Consider the following 16,315-nt stretch of genomic DNA (forward strand, 5'->3'; position numbering starts at 1 on the left):
ATACTATGATAAACATTAAGTTACCCTTTGCCTACCTTGTTAAATACGAGTTAGTGTGCCAGTTAACCACACATGCTCCACTAACCGACTTAAACAAAGTGCAAAGTGTAATTTCATGGATTAGCACCTTATTCACATTTTCCTAAGTAACTAAGATTGGGTATTTATAAGAGGTTTAGTTACTTACTATTTATCATTAATACTTTTAATGAAGGGAGAATTATAGTCCTTGTCCTACCCGTTCGGCTAACAACCCTCCACCAGTCAAGGAAGCGGTGGGTGAGAGTGGACACCCATTAAACTATCATTTTATAGGCAGTAACCTTATACCCCCCTTATAGATCGGCTTCGTGAATGAGGCATACTAATGGTAAGACTGACTTTACTCTTATACATATATATAAATATTATTAACTTATAATATTATAAAGTATAAGGGTTGAATTTTAACTTTTAAAATTCTAAGGGCTAACTTGGAATTAAAGTATTCATAAGAGAAAACTATTCAAAACTAATTAATTCCATAACTTATGTGTTTAAAGTAGTTTTAATTAAAAAACTCTTCAAGTTCCATAACTTGAGGACAAGTTATGGAAGACTTTAAACTAATTAAGAAAGTGACTCTTCATAATTCATAACTTATGGAAGTTTTATGAGATTAACTACGGTTACACATATTTTATTTAATGAAGAGACTCTTGCACCTCCACAACTTGAGGACAAGTTATGGAGTCATAAAACCATTTAATGAGAACAAAACTCTTCATTTTGTAACCTATGACAATTTTTATGAGTTTTATGAAACTTAAATGTGACTTTGCATATAACTTGAGGACAAGTTACAAAAATACATTTTAGAATCAACTCTTAGATTAAAATGGATTGAAAACACATAATCAATTAATCTTTTCTATTAATCTAAGCAACTCATAAGAACAAGATAATTCAAATCAAACTTTTTCATGTAATTAGTCTAAACTTTAAACTAATACAAAACATGAATCTATTGACAATTATCTTTTGAAATTGGATTAGTATGAATATTACCACACCAAAAACAAGTTTATAAATACAAAAACAGCTTAGGGTAATGTTCCTAGTCCATTTCTAGCCAAAACAATCGAATATATGCTGTCTGGGGGTCCAACTCGTCGAGTGCATGAACCAACTCGGCGAGTTGGATGCATTTTGTCTTGGACTCGGCAAGTTCATCAGTGGACTCGGCGAGTCCAGTGCCCAGAAAGCCAGAAAATCGATTTTTTCAGCATGTTTCAGCAATTTGCATCAAGTATAATTGAAAACAAGCCTAGGCTCTGATACCACTGTTGGGTTTTGAGCATTCTAACACTCTGTTGGGTCAAAAATATGGTTTATACTTTACTTTTCTAGGCATTGCATTTTTGTGTAATAATTGTGGAGTTTTCGGTCTAGTTTACGGTCGAGTTTACAGCCATAAACACCTTACGGCCGTAAACTCATTTACGGCCCATATGTTTCCGGCCCATATGTTTCCGGCCCATATCCAACATGTATAAATAGAGGTGTTAGGGTGAGGAGTAAAGATTGATGATTGATGAACTAGAAGGAATTTACGGCCAGAGAGAATAAGGATCATTTGTGTGTGTGAATCTTTTGTATCCGGATTATAATTCATATCAATACATACAAGATTCATATTAATTCTTCTTCTTCTCTTCTATTTTTGATCTAACATCATCCGTTTGATTGGGATTCCGCACCATCAAACGGATCTGACTGATACACGGGCAGTTTAGGGACTTACAATTGGTATCAGAGCCAAGTTGTATCAGTCAAAAGGTTTTATTGTTTCGTTTGGAACCTGAATAATTGGTGTTTACGGTCCAAGCTTACGGCCGTAAACTCTGAGTTCTTTGACCGTAAACTCTATTTGGGGCATTATTTGATCTTATTTTCGAAATATTTTTGCGTTTTTGGATAGATCTCGCAAAAATAAGGGGGGTTTGTTCTTTGTGTTTTTCATAAAAAGGGGTTTTTGATCGAGTTTTGGAGCTTCAAAGTCGAATTTTCACGTAACCGGAAACTGTTTAATTTACGGCCGGCGACGGCATTGGTGTTTGCGGCTAGGGTTTCCGAGCTTGCGGTTTGCGGTCGGCTTGTCTGCGGAGATCTCGGCTCGGCAGCGGCTTGCGACTAGGCGGCTTACGGATCTCGGCTTGGTGAATCGCGGCTCGGTAGCTCGGCTCGGTGGAAGAGGGCTCAGCTCAGCAGCTCGCGTTAGCGCCTTAAAAATCAAAAGGGTTTTGGAGGTTGCCGGGGTTCGAACCCGGGACCTCTAGTTCACAAGGCAGCCACTTAACCAAGTCGACCAACTGATTGCTTGTTCCATTCTTTCGAAAATTAAAATATAACCCGTTTTTCTCGGTACCAATTTCACATTTTTAACACTTTTTACCCCAAAACTCAATTTCTTTTAATTTTAAATTCCTCTTTCATATAAAAAAAAATTAATAAATAATAATAATAATAATAAATTGTTTTTATTTTTTTCTTTATTTTTGACTTTTTATTTTAAATTTTGATTTTGACTTTCAAGTTTGACATTTGATTTTAAAACTTGACTTTTTCGTTTAACCTTTAAAATTTCAAATTTAACTTTTCGGTTTGACTTTTAAGTTTGACTTTTCAAATTTAGACTTTTGAGTTTAATTTTTAAAATTTGACTTTTAAGGTTGACTTAAAAAAAAAAAAAAAAAAAAAAAAAGCGGCATTTTAAATTTGACGTTTGCTTCTAGTTGTTTTTTAATTAATTGATTTTAAAGTCTACAAGGGGTTTGAAAACATGAAAGAAAGTCGTCAGGATATGTTAAGACAAAATTTCAACTTTTTCGATTTTATCCCTGGAGAAACCTTGGAAGCTCAGTTGCAGCGATTTACTACACTTACTACTGAGATGAATATAGCCGGGATCTTCTTGACTAAGTCCGAGATAAACAAAAAGTTGTTAAATTCACTTCCGAAATCGTGGGATATGAACGTGGCTATCATCAAGAAGACAAAAGATCTCAATCGTCTTAGTATTGTTGAAGTAATTGAAGAGCTTGACGCTTTAAAGAGTTCTGTAAACCTTCCGGTCAATGAAGTGTCATGTTCTCATTCATGTGAAGTTTCATCTTCTCAGTCATGTGAAGATACGATTAAATTTCTTCGAGAACAAATTGATGTATTTAAAAGAGAAGTTGAGGACTTGAGATATGAAGGATATCAACTCAGGAAAGGACAGAAACCCCTGAAGGCTGAATTAGAAGCTAAAACCAAGGACTTTAGGAAACTTCAGGAAGACTACAGTAACAAATGTGAAAACTATGATTATGTAGTCAAACAAAATGCTGAGCTAGTGGCTGAAGTTGAATCTTTGAAAGGAAAGTTTGAAACTACCAAACTTGATGTTAGAAAATATGATTTCTCAAGTGAGGTGGTTGCAAATATGATAGACCAAAGCATGCAGTTTAAAAGGAATCAACACAAGGGTCTAGGGTATGATAGTGTACCTCCTCCTTACAATCATAACTACACATCCATCCCTATGAAACAAGAAGAAATTGACAGGGAGGCACATCTTAAATACGGAAAACCAGCTGGATTTGTGTCAGGAGGAGTTATTAATGTTGAAAATATTGATGCTTCTGTTACATGTGCAGGTAAAGTAGCAGAGGATGAGAACAAGGAGAGTTCTTCTAAACAAACAAACGACCCCCTGAACTCTGAATCTGTTGCTTCTAATCAACCTCCCATTGGTAAATATAGGCCACCATTTCAAGCTAAACAGAGTGCCTGTTGCAACTGTGCGTGTGGGAAAAGTAAGAGACAAGGCAAGGATATGCCACCAGGGGCAGGAAGAGACAACTCCCCAGTGAAGAAAAGGACATGTTTTCACTGTGGAACACCTGGACACATTGCCAAAAATTGTCCTAATCGCGCGTATGTTCCCTACTACGCACAAGGATGGCAGAACACGCCAAGAGGGAGATACTCCAAAAGAAACCCCTCAAGGTCACGCTCAGACATTGATGACTGGAATGCCAAGAAGGCCAAGAATTCAACTCCCAAGGCCAAGAATTCGAATCCCAAGGGCAAAGAGGGAATGCCGACCAAGAAGTCCAATCCAAGAGATGCCCCAACAAAACCAAGACCGGCTAGGTCAAAGTCATCTCGAAGATCGGCTTCAAGTGCCAAATCAAGTGCCGAGGCACCCATCGGATCGAAAAAGAAATGGGTTAAACCCAACTACAAATGGGTTCCGAAGGCTCAAACTCCCAAATCTCCTAATGCTTCTAACGTTTCTACATCTTCTGTTTGTGATAAGCAGGACATGTCATGGGAGAGAGTATCGTGCAAGGATGACAAAGGTCGACCCAGTTTCAAAATGGACTGAGTTCCAAAGACCAACTGATCCCGCTTTGTGTCGGAGCAGCTATGGAGGCATATCATCAGACTTCGGTTTGTTGGTAATGGATGCTCCTGGCATATGATTGGGGACATCTCTCAACTGTACAACATTCAGACCTTTGTTTGAGAGTATGTGTCCTTTTGCAGGAAAGGAAGAAAAGAAGGGATCACATGGGGTTAGTGCTTAACGACATGAAGAATTTTCGGATCTGTTCTGAGATTACGTGTGCTGTTCTCAGACCTTTTGGATGCAAATTCAATCGGTGACTTACGGTTTGCGTTTTCTTCTCTATACTCCTGAGTTTTTCTGAAGCTGATTCACTTTAAAGACTAATTTTTGTTTTAGGATAGTTTAAATTTGCGCATTTACTTTCGTTTCTCTCCTATGCACAAATTTAGGGGGAGAAATAAAAACAAAACAAAAATTAGAAAATTTAAAAAAAAAAATCCAAAAAATCCAAAAACATTAGAAAATCAGAAAAAGAAAATGTTGGTTATGAAATCTGCTTGAGGGAGATGTTCTGGGAAGTGATATTATCAAGTGATAACAGGCAACCTGAGTCTGCGTAACGTACCCGAAGTTGAAGGGTCTATGCTTTGACTTGATGCGTCGGTAGGCACGAAAAATTTTGAATGGACATGACTAGGCAGAGTTGAACTTAGGAAATTTATAGACTTGACAAATCTTGACCTAGTTAGATACGTTCAGCCTGACAATACGACGCTCGGATAGGTTGAGCAGGGAGATATATATGGGAATCTACTCGTCACATTAATTGAACCCGTACTTGGAACCGTGGCTTAACTTTTCCTCGATGTGCGGATTCTGTCCTTAATTCCGGTTGGATGGGGCGACTGGTAAATTCCGATAAATTAGGTCTGTAGAATATCATTATCTTTCTTTCTTTCTGTTAGTCATATGTTGTCTCCTTTGCGTGACCTCTAATCCGACCTGGTACACAACATATGCAACTCTATTTCTCTGCAGGATATATATATATATATATATATATATATATATATATATATATATATATGTGTGTGTGTGTGAAATGTATGTGTGAAATACTTCTCATCTGTTAGCCATATGTTGTCTCCTTTGCGCGACTTCTAATCCGACCTGGTACACAGCATATGCAACCTTCTTCTTCTCAACCCCTCTGAAGTAGTTAGCAATAGAATTGTGTATCTCTTCTCTCTCTGAATGGTTGTCTGCTCACCCGGTGTAAGGAGTACTCTGGAAGTTCTTGATGGCTGGGGCATATCAGGAAGCGGGAAACACGTTCCAGTACACCTAAAAATTGAACTCATACAGATTGTCTGTAGATCTCGCTGCTCAATTTAGGTGGACAGCAATATCCCTGGTCGTCGTCAGATGAATGGTCCTTAAGATATAGTATCTAAGGAATTAGGATCAAATATAATTTTTAGGAACTTAAGTTCACCTTGTCTTGTAACAAATAGTATGTCCTAAAATTTGTCATAATTTTTCGTGTTTAAGTGGACCACAATACTAACGATCGACCAGACAAAGATGTGAATATGAAAGGTACTGACAAGTGGATAAAGGCTGTCTAAAAACTTTGATCCCAAATCACTCTTAAAGTTAAATATCATTTTTATTTTTGTTAAATTTTGTCATAGTTTCTTCTAATTTAAATATTAAGGGAAAATTTAAAAAATTAAAAATAATGAAAAAAAAACAAAGAAAAATAAAAAAAAATTTAAAAATCCAAAAATAGTGTTATTTCTGTTTTATTTCTTGTTCAGAAAAATCAAAAATCCAAAAATATTTTTGTTTCTATTTTTTTGTGTGCTAAGTTTTCTTTTAGTTTTGTTTTTGTCTTGAATAGTGATTTTAGGTATAGATAAGACTCATGGAGTTTGTGTTGAAGATTTCTGAGCCAAAGCCTCGTCCGTGAGCATCGAAGAATTCTCATTCGAAGGAGCAAGAAATGAAGATTATTCTTTCAACATTCAATCCTTCAACCCCAAAAGCAAGGTGAAGCTGAAATTGAAGAATATGTGACGGATTGCATTGAAGCCTCCTCAATCAGTCTGCTGCTATTGTTGTACCTGCTGAAGTGATCTAGAAGATTTGTTCTCTCTGATTTTCTCTCTGAAGATTCTCAAGCTGAATGCGCCATCTTTCAAGAATCAGTACGTCAAGCCTCCTCACCCAATGTGCGTTCAATGCCAAATTCTGAAGAAAACCTCAAGTGCTCAAGATGAAGTCATTCTTTGAAGATTCATATGTTCATCCTGATGCTGTGAAGAAATTGAAGGTTAAAGTTGAAGCCAAGCTCCCATTGAAGATTGACAAGAAGAGCCAGCTACTTTTTAAGGGGAGCTTGTTGGGTCATTAAGAAAAGAAAGTTATAAACCAAGGGGGAGATTGTTGGGTCAAAAATATGGTTTATACTTTACTTTTCTGGGCATTGTATTTTTGTGTAATAATTGTGGAGTTTTCGGTCTAGTTTACGGCCGAGTTTACGGCCGTAAACACCTTACGGCCGTAAACTCATTTACGGCCCATATGTTTCCGGCCCATATCCAACATGTATAAATAGAGGTGTTAGGGTGAGGAGTAAAGATTGATGATTGATGAACTAGAAGGAATTTACGGCCAGAGAGAATAAGGATCATTTGTGTGTGTGAATCTTTTGTATCCGGATTATAATTCATATCAATACATACAAGATTCATATTAATTCTTCTTCTTCTTCTCTTCTATTTTTGATCTAACATCATCCGTTTGATTGGGATTCCGCACCATCAAACGGATCTGACTGATACACGGGCAGTTTAGGGACTTACACACTCCTATGGTGTGCATGCAACCCTATAAACCTTGGATCTATGTTTTCTCTATTATACATGCAAATAAGAACTTTCCAAGGCTTTAATCCTAACTAGCATATTATGAAGCTCTTATACTACAAAGTACTAGTTAGATGACATACATTTTAATGTAGCTTGATGTCTTCAAGCTTTAAGAGCTTAGCCCCAATAGTTTGGAAGCCTCAAGTGGAATCACAAATCACCAAAACACCTTGGAAGACTTTAGAGAATATGGATACTTGGTTCTCTCTAGTGAAATCGGCTAGCCCTCTTAGTGTATCCACACTAGTTCCAATTTCATCAACCAATGACATCTTTATATAGTATGGAGACTAGGGTTAAACCCATGACCTTTCATTTCATATGATCCATGGGTTAAACACTCCATGGACTATCCATGAAAGCTTAGCCCAACCTAAATGAATTTGGCCCATTCCATATATATATAAGAGTCCATATTTAATTAGTTCACTTTGATCACTTAATTAATTATAAATTAATTCTTGATCAATACTAATTAAATAATATGATTATATATTAATATATTAGAACTTATAATATATTAGTATAAATCATAAATATACTATTCTCAAAGACTATCCATAAAAATTGTGTCGGTGAAGTGCAACCCAAATGGACTATGCCGGGTCGGGTCAAGTACATACCAAATATAGTTATGGACTTAGAAATTAATCCAACAAATACTACCTTCCACAACTACATATACCTTCCCCAAGGTCATACCTGATACCTCTAATTCACCCAATCATATTCGAAACATGACCTATATAACACATAAGCATAAGCATATCCTAGACTCTTCTAGGTTTTCTCAATCCTCACAGAACCATGAACCTCAATCAATATTGCAGGTTGCCTTATGCATGCAAGTTATACATAAATAGAATCACATAGACTGTTAAATAAAGTTTTTGCCCTAAGTCAACAACCAAACAAGGAACAGGAAATGAGGCAGAATCCATCATTCTAGGGCTATGAAATCCTAAGAATATATAATTTTGAAAGCATACACTTAGCAAATAATAGAGTCAACATTGATTCCAAGAAATATATAGCATCGAATTTTCCTAAGCTACAAGGCATCACACAAATCAAACAATTTTATCACATAATTCCTAAAGGTATCCTTAGCCATACTCTAGCACGCACTTCACATATTAACATACTAGTTGCAATTTATAAGCATGGTTTAATTTTGGGAAACACTTACTTGAGCTCGGCCGATTGTACGCATTGCACTCTCCCTTTTACTTAATAAAACCGTTTTCAGACAAACCTGATTCTTTTTCTTTTGAAAATATTACTATTTCCTCAGTTTGAGTCCTGACACACCTGAGGGTATGACTGAATCCCTCAAACCAAGGCTCTGATACCAACTTGTAACAGACCAAAAACCAGATCATTTTAATTCTAAATGCACAAATGTTCCTCCACTTTTCTTTTAAGCACAAGCCTGTCTTCTTCAATGCTCCATGATTACAAGCCCACTCCATGCATCATCTCCACTAGTTATCAAGCCCATAATCCTTGTTGTCCTCCAAGTCGATTTTCCTCCCAAAGATCCTGCTCCGCTACTCTCCTTAAAATCTGCAATTATGCTCATGAAACTAGAAAGTACCCGAAAACGTCATAAAATAACAAAAAGAAAAATATGCATGAAGATAGCTAAATTATGAATGAAATATGCTAAAATAAACTATCAAAAGAAGTAAATAAGATGAAATTATCAAATCCCAAGTAGAATACAATGATTTGTCTGAACATGTGGTTGTTAAGCAGAGAAAAAAACAAATGGAAACCAAAATGGAAATGAAAGCAATAATAAAGTGTCTGGATGTACTGGTTGTAGGGAGGTAATGAATGTTGCCTAAAAGGAAATAATGTTTTTGTTGACAATGGTTCCATTTGATAGAGGGAAGGGGGATGACATTTTTGGAATTAAAGATGAAGATAAGCAATTATATATACAAAAAAAATGAGTACAAATAATGATGATAAGGATGAAGTTGAGCTCGTTCATGTTGCTTGTAGACTCTAAGTTGGTTCTTTTTTCATTTCAATACCCATTAAAGTAATGTTAGCTAATTAAAGTAGAGTTAGTTGAAATTTTTAATTAAAATTTATGTTTTACCCTTCATGGTTGGCATAAGAGACCAGTCTCCACAAAGAGCCCAACCAAAATCATTAGAATGAAAGGCCAAATCTTTTTCAATATAAGTAACATCAACTAAAATTAGTAAATTGACAGGTTTACCCTCAAATGAGAGGCATAATCTTTATTCATATAAGATGCATCAACGATTTGTAAATGTAACACCGTAAATTTTCAAACAAAGTTTTCTTTTAAAAATCACATAATTCTCATGTCACGTTTCACGAAAATTCAATTGAATTCATTTACAAAGCACCACTCTATATTTTTTAATAATAATAATCTAGGATCCTCTAATCATAACTCCTTCTCTGGTGTGTACAATCGAGTCGGTGCCTTCCTACGATTTTGAGAAAACCTGAACCACATAACACATAACACGGTAAGCACGAAGCTTAGTGAGCTCCCCCAAATACCACACACACAGCTCATCAGCCACTCAAGGCTATATCACTATAAGACCCTCCAGTCAATGTGTCTCAGTGGGACCCTCCAGTCCCACGGTTAGTTGGACCCTCTGGTCCGGTCTGTAAAACTCCGCATAGCATAAATCACAAAGACATAATGCGTAGCATACAACATAAAGCAGGATAATATAATACTTAAGGTAAACACATAAGACCCTCCAGTCACACATAGTACCACTCTAGGTAAAGTATAGTGAGAAGACTCACCTCGGATGATGAACAACCCCTATAACGCTGCTGCTACGCACCGACCTCTAACTCTGAGCCAAAACCACAATTAACCCATTTAGAAACTAAGTCCGGACTCTCACTCATTAGGTCTAAAGGAAGACCACTAACCAGCCCATTGAAAGCCTAAAACCCATTGCGCCCACTAAGGCCCAATAATAAATGGGCTCACCCGAGGCCCACTCTCAAAACTAAATGGCAAGCCCAACATAAGGGCCCAAGGCAAAATTATAATATTTCTCTGTTTATAGTCTCTAATTCACAAGCCCAAAGATTCAGGCCCAACCCTCACGACCCATGATAAGATCCAGCCCAAAAGCCCACAGTGAAGTTACATGGGGCGTACCTCTCTTGGTATGCTCAGCGTACTCACGCGTGCATGAAATTCATCGGGGACTCCAACCCAATATGTGGGGTGTACTGGAACTTATGTTGGGCGTTTGCCCAACTTTGCTTTAGTCCATTCTCTTGGTCTTAACCCGTTAAGACCTTAACTCATTTCTCAGATCTGGAGTCCCTATCATCTCTTACTCCATAAAGTTAGTGACTTTAAGCCTTTGCATGGCTGATAAGGTCACAAACACATAAAACTCTTATTCTCTTAACTCAAAATGCTCAAATCTCATGCATGGGTTGATTCACACGTTCAAGACCTCATTTTTATGGATCCTCATCACTAGAAACACTTAAAAGTACAGATATTGAGCTCTGGAGTGCAACAACTCATAAAGCCTCAAGATTTGGGACCAAAAACCCTAAAATTGACCATATCATGCACAAAACAAAAGGATGGGAAAGCTTTGAGCTTTATACCTCCAGGTGATGCTCCAGCCACAGAAAAGCTCAGATCCAAAGCCTGGACTCCAACTCTATTCTCTTTCATGCTCCTTCTTCACTCCAAAAATTCCACAATAACACTTATAAGCTCACAATGGTCACACACAAGCTCAAGAACGAAGATTAGGGTTTAGGGGGGGGGGGGGTTATTAAATGAGGATGGTGGCCAAGAATGAGGCCATCTCATTCTTTATATAGGGACACTCCTCTTAATTAGGGTTTTCTTCTATGACTAGTACGCCCAGCGTACCCTCTGGTACGCCCAGCGTACTAGGTGGCTCAGCTTGAATGACACGCGCATGATTACGCTAAGCGTACACACACGTATGCGCAGTGTACTCCGCTGCCATCAATTTCAACTAAAGGACTTATCTTGCCAAATCATCAAGCTGTCATCGCTTCCTCGACGTAATCCCGATTCCCACGAACCTCATACCCTCGGATAGGTGACGAGATGCCCTAAACTCCTAGCAACTCGTCACAACCCCAAGACTCCCTCATGCCTGGTTTGCAGCCCACAAACCCTAATCACAAACGATCAGAAACAGGATGTTATAGTAAAAACTATTGTGAAGTGAAATGTGACCATTTCTTGGGTTTTGAAAAGAGAAGGGGAGTGGGAAAAATGAAGTGGCGCTAAGGTTATGGTTGTAAATGAACCGAACTGTAACAGCCCAAAAACTAGATAAAAAATTTCATTTTAAAAAGTAGGAATTACAATAATAATTTGTTTCCAAAATGCATTACATCATAACATGTCAAATTATCAGAGTATCAATATCAATCAGTGCGACAAACGCTAGAGAGTGAATATTGCACCATCAAGCCGGGCCCTTCCCTTTAGTACAAGAAGTACCTGAAACCACCAAATAAACTATAAGCAAAAGCTTAGTGAGTTCCCAAATATCACATAACATACAATCACAGAATACCATGCAACATAAATATGATTGTCATGGGCTACCCCTATGGTCTTTTCCTGGAATGTCATGGGCTACCCCTGGGTATGATATCCAAGTGTCATGGGCTACCCCTATGGTCTTCCATACAAGTGTCACGGACTACCCCTGTGGCCTTCAAATAATTAAATACATAAACAAATGTCAATCCACATGTCAAGTAATGGGTCGACATTGGTGCCTCGACCCAATGATATAGTGAGGAGACTCGCCTTAGTCTGCTGATAAATAATAACTGCTCGGCTACCGATCCTGAAATCTCATACTGTTATATATATAAATTACCCTAATTAGAATTATGACACAAACCCAATCATGGGCCCAAAATCCCTAAGTCCAAACTCTTCAAATAAGGCCCAAAAGCCTTTCTCCTTTAATGGGCCCCACTATCCTTGGCCTAAAAGTACTAACTGGACATAAGGCCCAAAAGTCCCAACCATGCCGCCTAAGGTTCATTAGCAAGTTCAAAAGCCCATTCCATGACACTTAAGGCCCACAAAAGAAAAACGGGTCCACCTATCCTAAACGGGCTAAGGCCCAAAACTAGATAAGGCCCAAGAGTCCCAAAAGTCCAAACACACCCATCAGCCCAATAGACGTGCGCACAGTGTACACCATCAGTATGATTATTGTACTTGGTCTTCAAGCATTACGCGCATCGTACATATCAATACGCCCAACGTACGAAGCTGCTAAGCATATTTAGCCATTAAGTGCTTAATCCATGCAACCACTTTGTCAACTTCCAGATCTTAGTCATTTTAAGGGTCCTAGGGCTTAAAGTTGCCAACTTTATGCCTTTGCATGCATTATGGGAGCCCAACATCCCATTTAGTCCATTAAGACTCACTTTAAGAACTTAAACCCATGCATGGTGCCATAACAACCATCAAGATAGCATTTTTATGCTTCTCACGTGCCAAAGGGACTTAGATCTAACATTTATAACCTCTGGAGTTCCTCATACTCACAAAAGAGGACCTATGGAGCAAATATGAACTCGTTACCAAACCTTAAAACTCAAACTAGCAAAAGGGTTAGCAAGGTATGAACTTTTTACCTCCAAAAGCTTCTTAATGTGATGTAGATGTAGGATCAAGAAGCTCAACCACGTCCAAGACTTGTTCACCACCTTCTTCTTTTTGCAAACACGCCAAAAAGGGTTACTTTCATCACTTCAAGCTCAAAGATCACATCTAATGGAAACTTAGGGTTTTTAGGGAGAGGTTGTGGAGGCTGTAAGGAGTGAGGTCCAAAAGCCATAAGTGAGCTTAAATACGGCTCAAGTCCGAAGATTAAGGTTTTAGTCTTTAGGCCACATACGCCCTACGTACGAGGCTCAGCTGCCCAATCAAACGTGCCCATGTATGCTAATCGTACATTCACGTACGCCTAGCGTACAGAGGGTCTCTTTGTGCCAACTTTAATAATATCAAGGAATCAAAAAGGAAATACCTGGATTCGGATGTTACATGAACAAACACGAACAAGGGCTTGTTCATGTTCGTTCGTTTAACAAATGGTATTGTTCATGTTCGTTTGTTTATGTTTGTGAACATGCTAAACGAACATAAACGAACAAAGATAAACAAACACAATTGAACATATATGAAACTAAACGAACATATAATATAGTAATGTAATAAAAAAAACATGTAACGTCCCAAAAATTATGACATAAAATTTTTGTGTTTTCTTTTTAGATTAATAAATCGTTAATACATATCTTTCCCATAAAACCAAGGTAAACAGGTTTTAACAAAACATCATAAAATCAAAGTAATTCACAGAAGGCGGAAACATATAGTGTGTGCTCTACAATCATCTTGAGCCTTTACATTTAAAACCGGAGTACATGAAACATAAACGGAGAATTGTAAGCATAAAGCTTAGTGAGTTCCCCAAAAATACCACATAACATACAACCATGTAATATCATGCAACATACATATAGTTGCCATGGGTTCCCCCCATGGTCTTTACCTTAAATGTCATGCCCCCACCCCATGGTCTTCCATGCAAGTATCACAGAGACAACTAGCATTCCACATAACAAGTAATGGGCCGACATTGGTGCCTTCGACCCATGGATATAGTCAAGGTTGTAAAAATCGCTCGGCGGTAACTAGGCGGTCGACTTGCGATAAGCGATTAATCAGACTCTGCTAGGATTAATCGGGGACCCTAAATTATTTAGAAAATTAATATTTCCTAAAAAATATTTCCCGCCTATGACCGCCGAGGACCGCTAAAGCCGTCAAGGACCGCCAAGCCCGAGTTTGACCGATTTTGACCAATTTCCGCGAAGCACCTTAATCGTAATCGGTTCGAGGCCGCCAAGCGATAAATCGCCGATTAATCGGCCGCCAAGGCCGATTTCTGCAACACTGGATATAGTAAAAGGACTCACCTCGCACAACTGGATCCCGCAAATAAATCTCTGGCTATTGGCTAACCGAACCCTGAACTACAATATCAAAACAACACCCAATTAACAATTGGGTTCCAATCCATAACCATAAACCCATACTTGGGGTAAAAATACCATTTTATCCTTAACCTAGTTTGGTCTAAGACTAAGGCCCAATGGCCAAATAATCAACCAATGCCAAAATATGGCCCAATTTTCCAAATTGGGCCCAAAATCCTTACATGGGTCTTACCTAAAGCCCAACCATTCTTCCTAGTCCAAAAAACTTGTACTCAGATGGCCTTTTAATAACTCAAACACCCAAGCCCAAAAGAAAGCCCAAACTTGAGGCCCAAAAAGCAAAATCTCATCTGACTGAGTATTCCCCGCGTACTCGGTGGGTACGCTAAGCGTACACCCAAGACACCCAGTACGCCCCGAGTATGAGGAGGTACACCCCGCGTACTGTCCCTGCCCACATCCAACTCAGAAAACTTCTTAATCCCTTAAGACAAGACGTCAAAACCTCAAAATAGCTAAATATAAGTGACTTGATCCATAAAGTCGAAGGCTTTAAGCCTTTGCATGGCTTAATGAAGCCCAACACCAAAGATGAACTCCAAATGTCAAAATCACACCAAAATGTCTTAAGAACTTCTTAATACCTTACGACCTTAGTCCAAACTTCCAGATCTGAATCAAAGGGACTTCCTAGGTCATAAAGTTCCTGACTTTATGACTTAGCATGACTTAATGGAACCCAAAACAAAACCCTAAGTCCCAGGCTTCACCAAAAGACTACCAAAACATGCATGGGAGTTTTATATTCATCAATATCCAAACTTTATGACTCTATAACCCCAACAAAGGCAAAGGTTCTGGAGTAACTTCTACTCACAAGAACCACCACAAAGGGACCAAAATCATAACCAATTGCCACCTAGCTAGATCTACAAGAAAGAGTTGTTAAGGTCGAGACTTTATGCTTCCAAAAGTTAGATCTAGGTGCACAAAGCTTGGATCCAAGAGCTCCAAGTCAAGCAATGACTCTTCAAGAAGTTCCTTCTTCCTCCTCAAGCACCAAAACACACATAAAACACTTTGAAGCTATATAATCACTCAAATGGGGGCTAAGGGTCGATTTATAGGGTTTATAGGGATGGAGGCTGAAGATATTAGGGTTAGGCTATGAGATAAGGAGCTTAAATAGGGTCCAAGACCCTAAAATAGGGTTTTGGGTCTGATTGGAGTACGCCCAACGTATATATGGTACGCCCAACATACTCCATAGAGTACTCGCGACCAACCTGATTAGTACGCCCAGCGTACGCCGAATTACGCCCCGCGTACTGCCCTTTTCACTAGTACGTTACGCATACAACTGTGTATTCCCCGTGTACCCGGCTAAGCCCTAAAACCACCAAACTTCCGAATGCTATAACTTTTTCGTTATAAGTCTGTTTCCGACGATCCTTATATCCATAGAAAGGTAACGAGAAGCCCTACAGTTCTATCAACTCATACCAACCTTAAGACCTTTCGAACAAAAATCCAAAATTTATAAAGGACCGAGATATCAAATTACGATTATACCCTTGGGCTCCGAAACCCAAACAAACACTCGGATCACTTAGACTATACTACCCACATCCAAAAGGGGCCAAATCCTTTCTTCCACAAGGCCCAAAACCTTATGATGATCGGGCCACGGCCCCGAACAATGTAACGATTCAAAACTGAGTGTTACAAAACAATTAAACATATATGAACATAAATAAACTTATACGAACAACAGAAACGAACGTTCACAAACATAAATGAACGTACAAGACCGTTGTTCTTGTTCGTTCGTTTATCTAAACGAATTAGAATTTGTGTTCATGTTTATTCATTTATTAAATAACCGAACATAAACGAACTACCCGCCGAACGGTTCACGAATAGTTCACCGAACGTTCGGTTCGTTTACAGC

Source organism: Lactuca serriola, chromosome 8 (genome assembly GCF_051521515.1).
Source record: "Lactuca serriola cultivar US96UC23 chromosome 8, Lser_US96UC23_V15, whole genome shotgun sequence".
In the NCBI taxonomy this organism is placed as follows: Eukaryota; Viridiplantae; Streptophyta; class Magnoliopsida; order Asterales; family Asteraceae; genus Lactuca; species Lactuca serriola.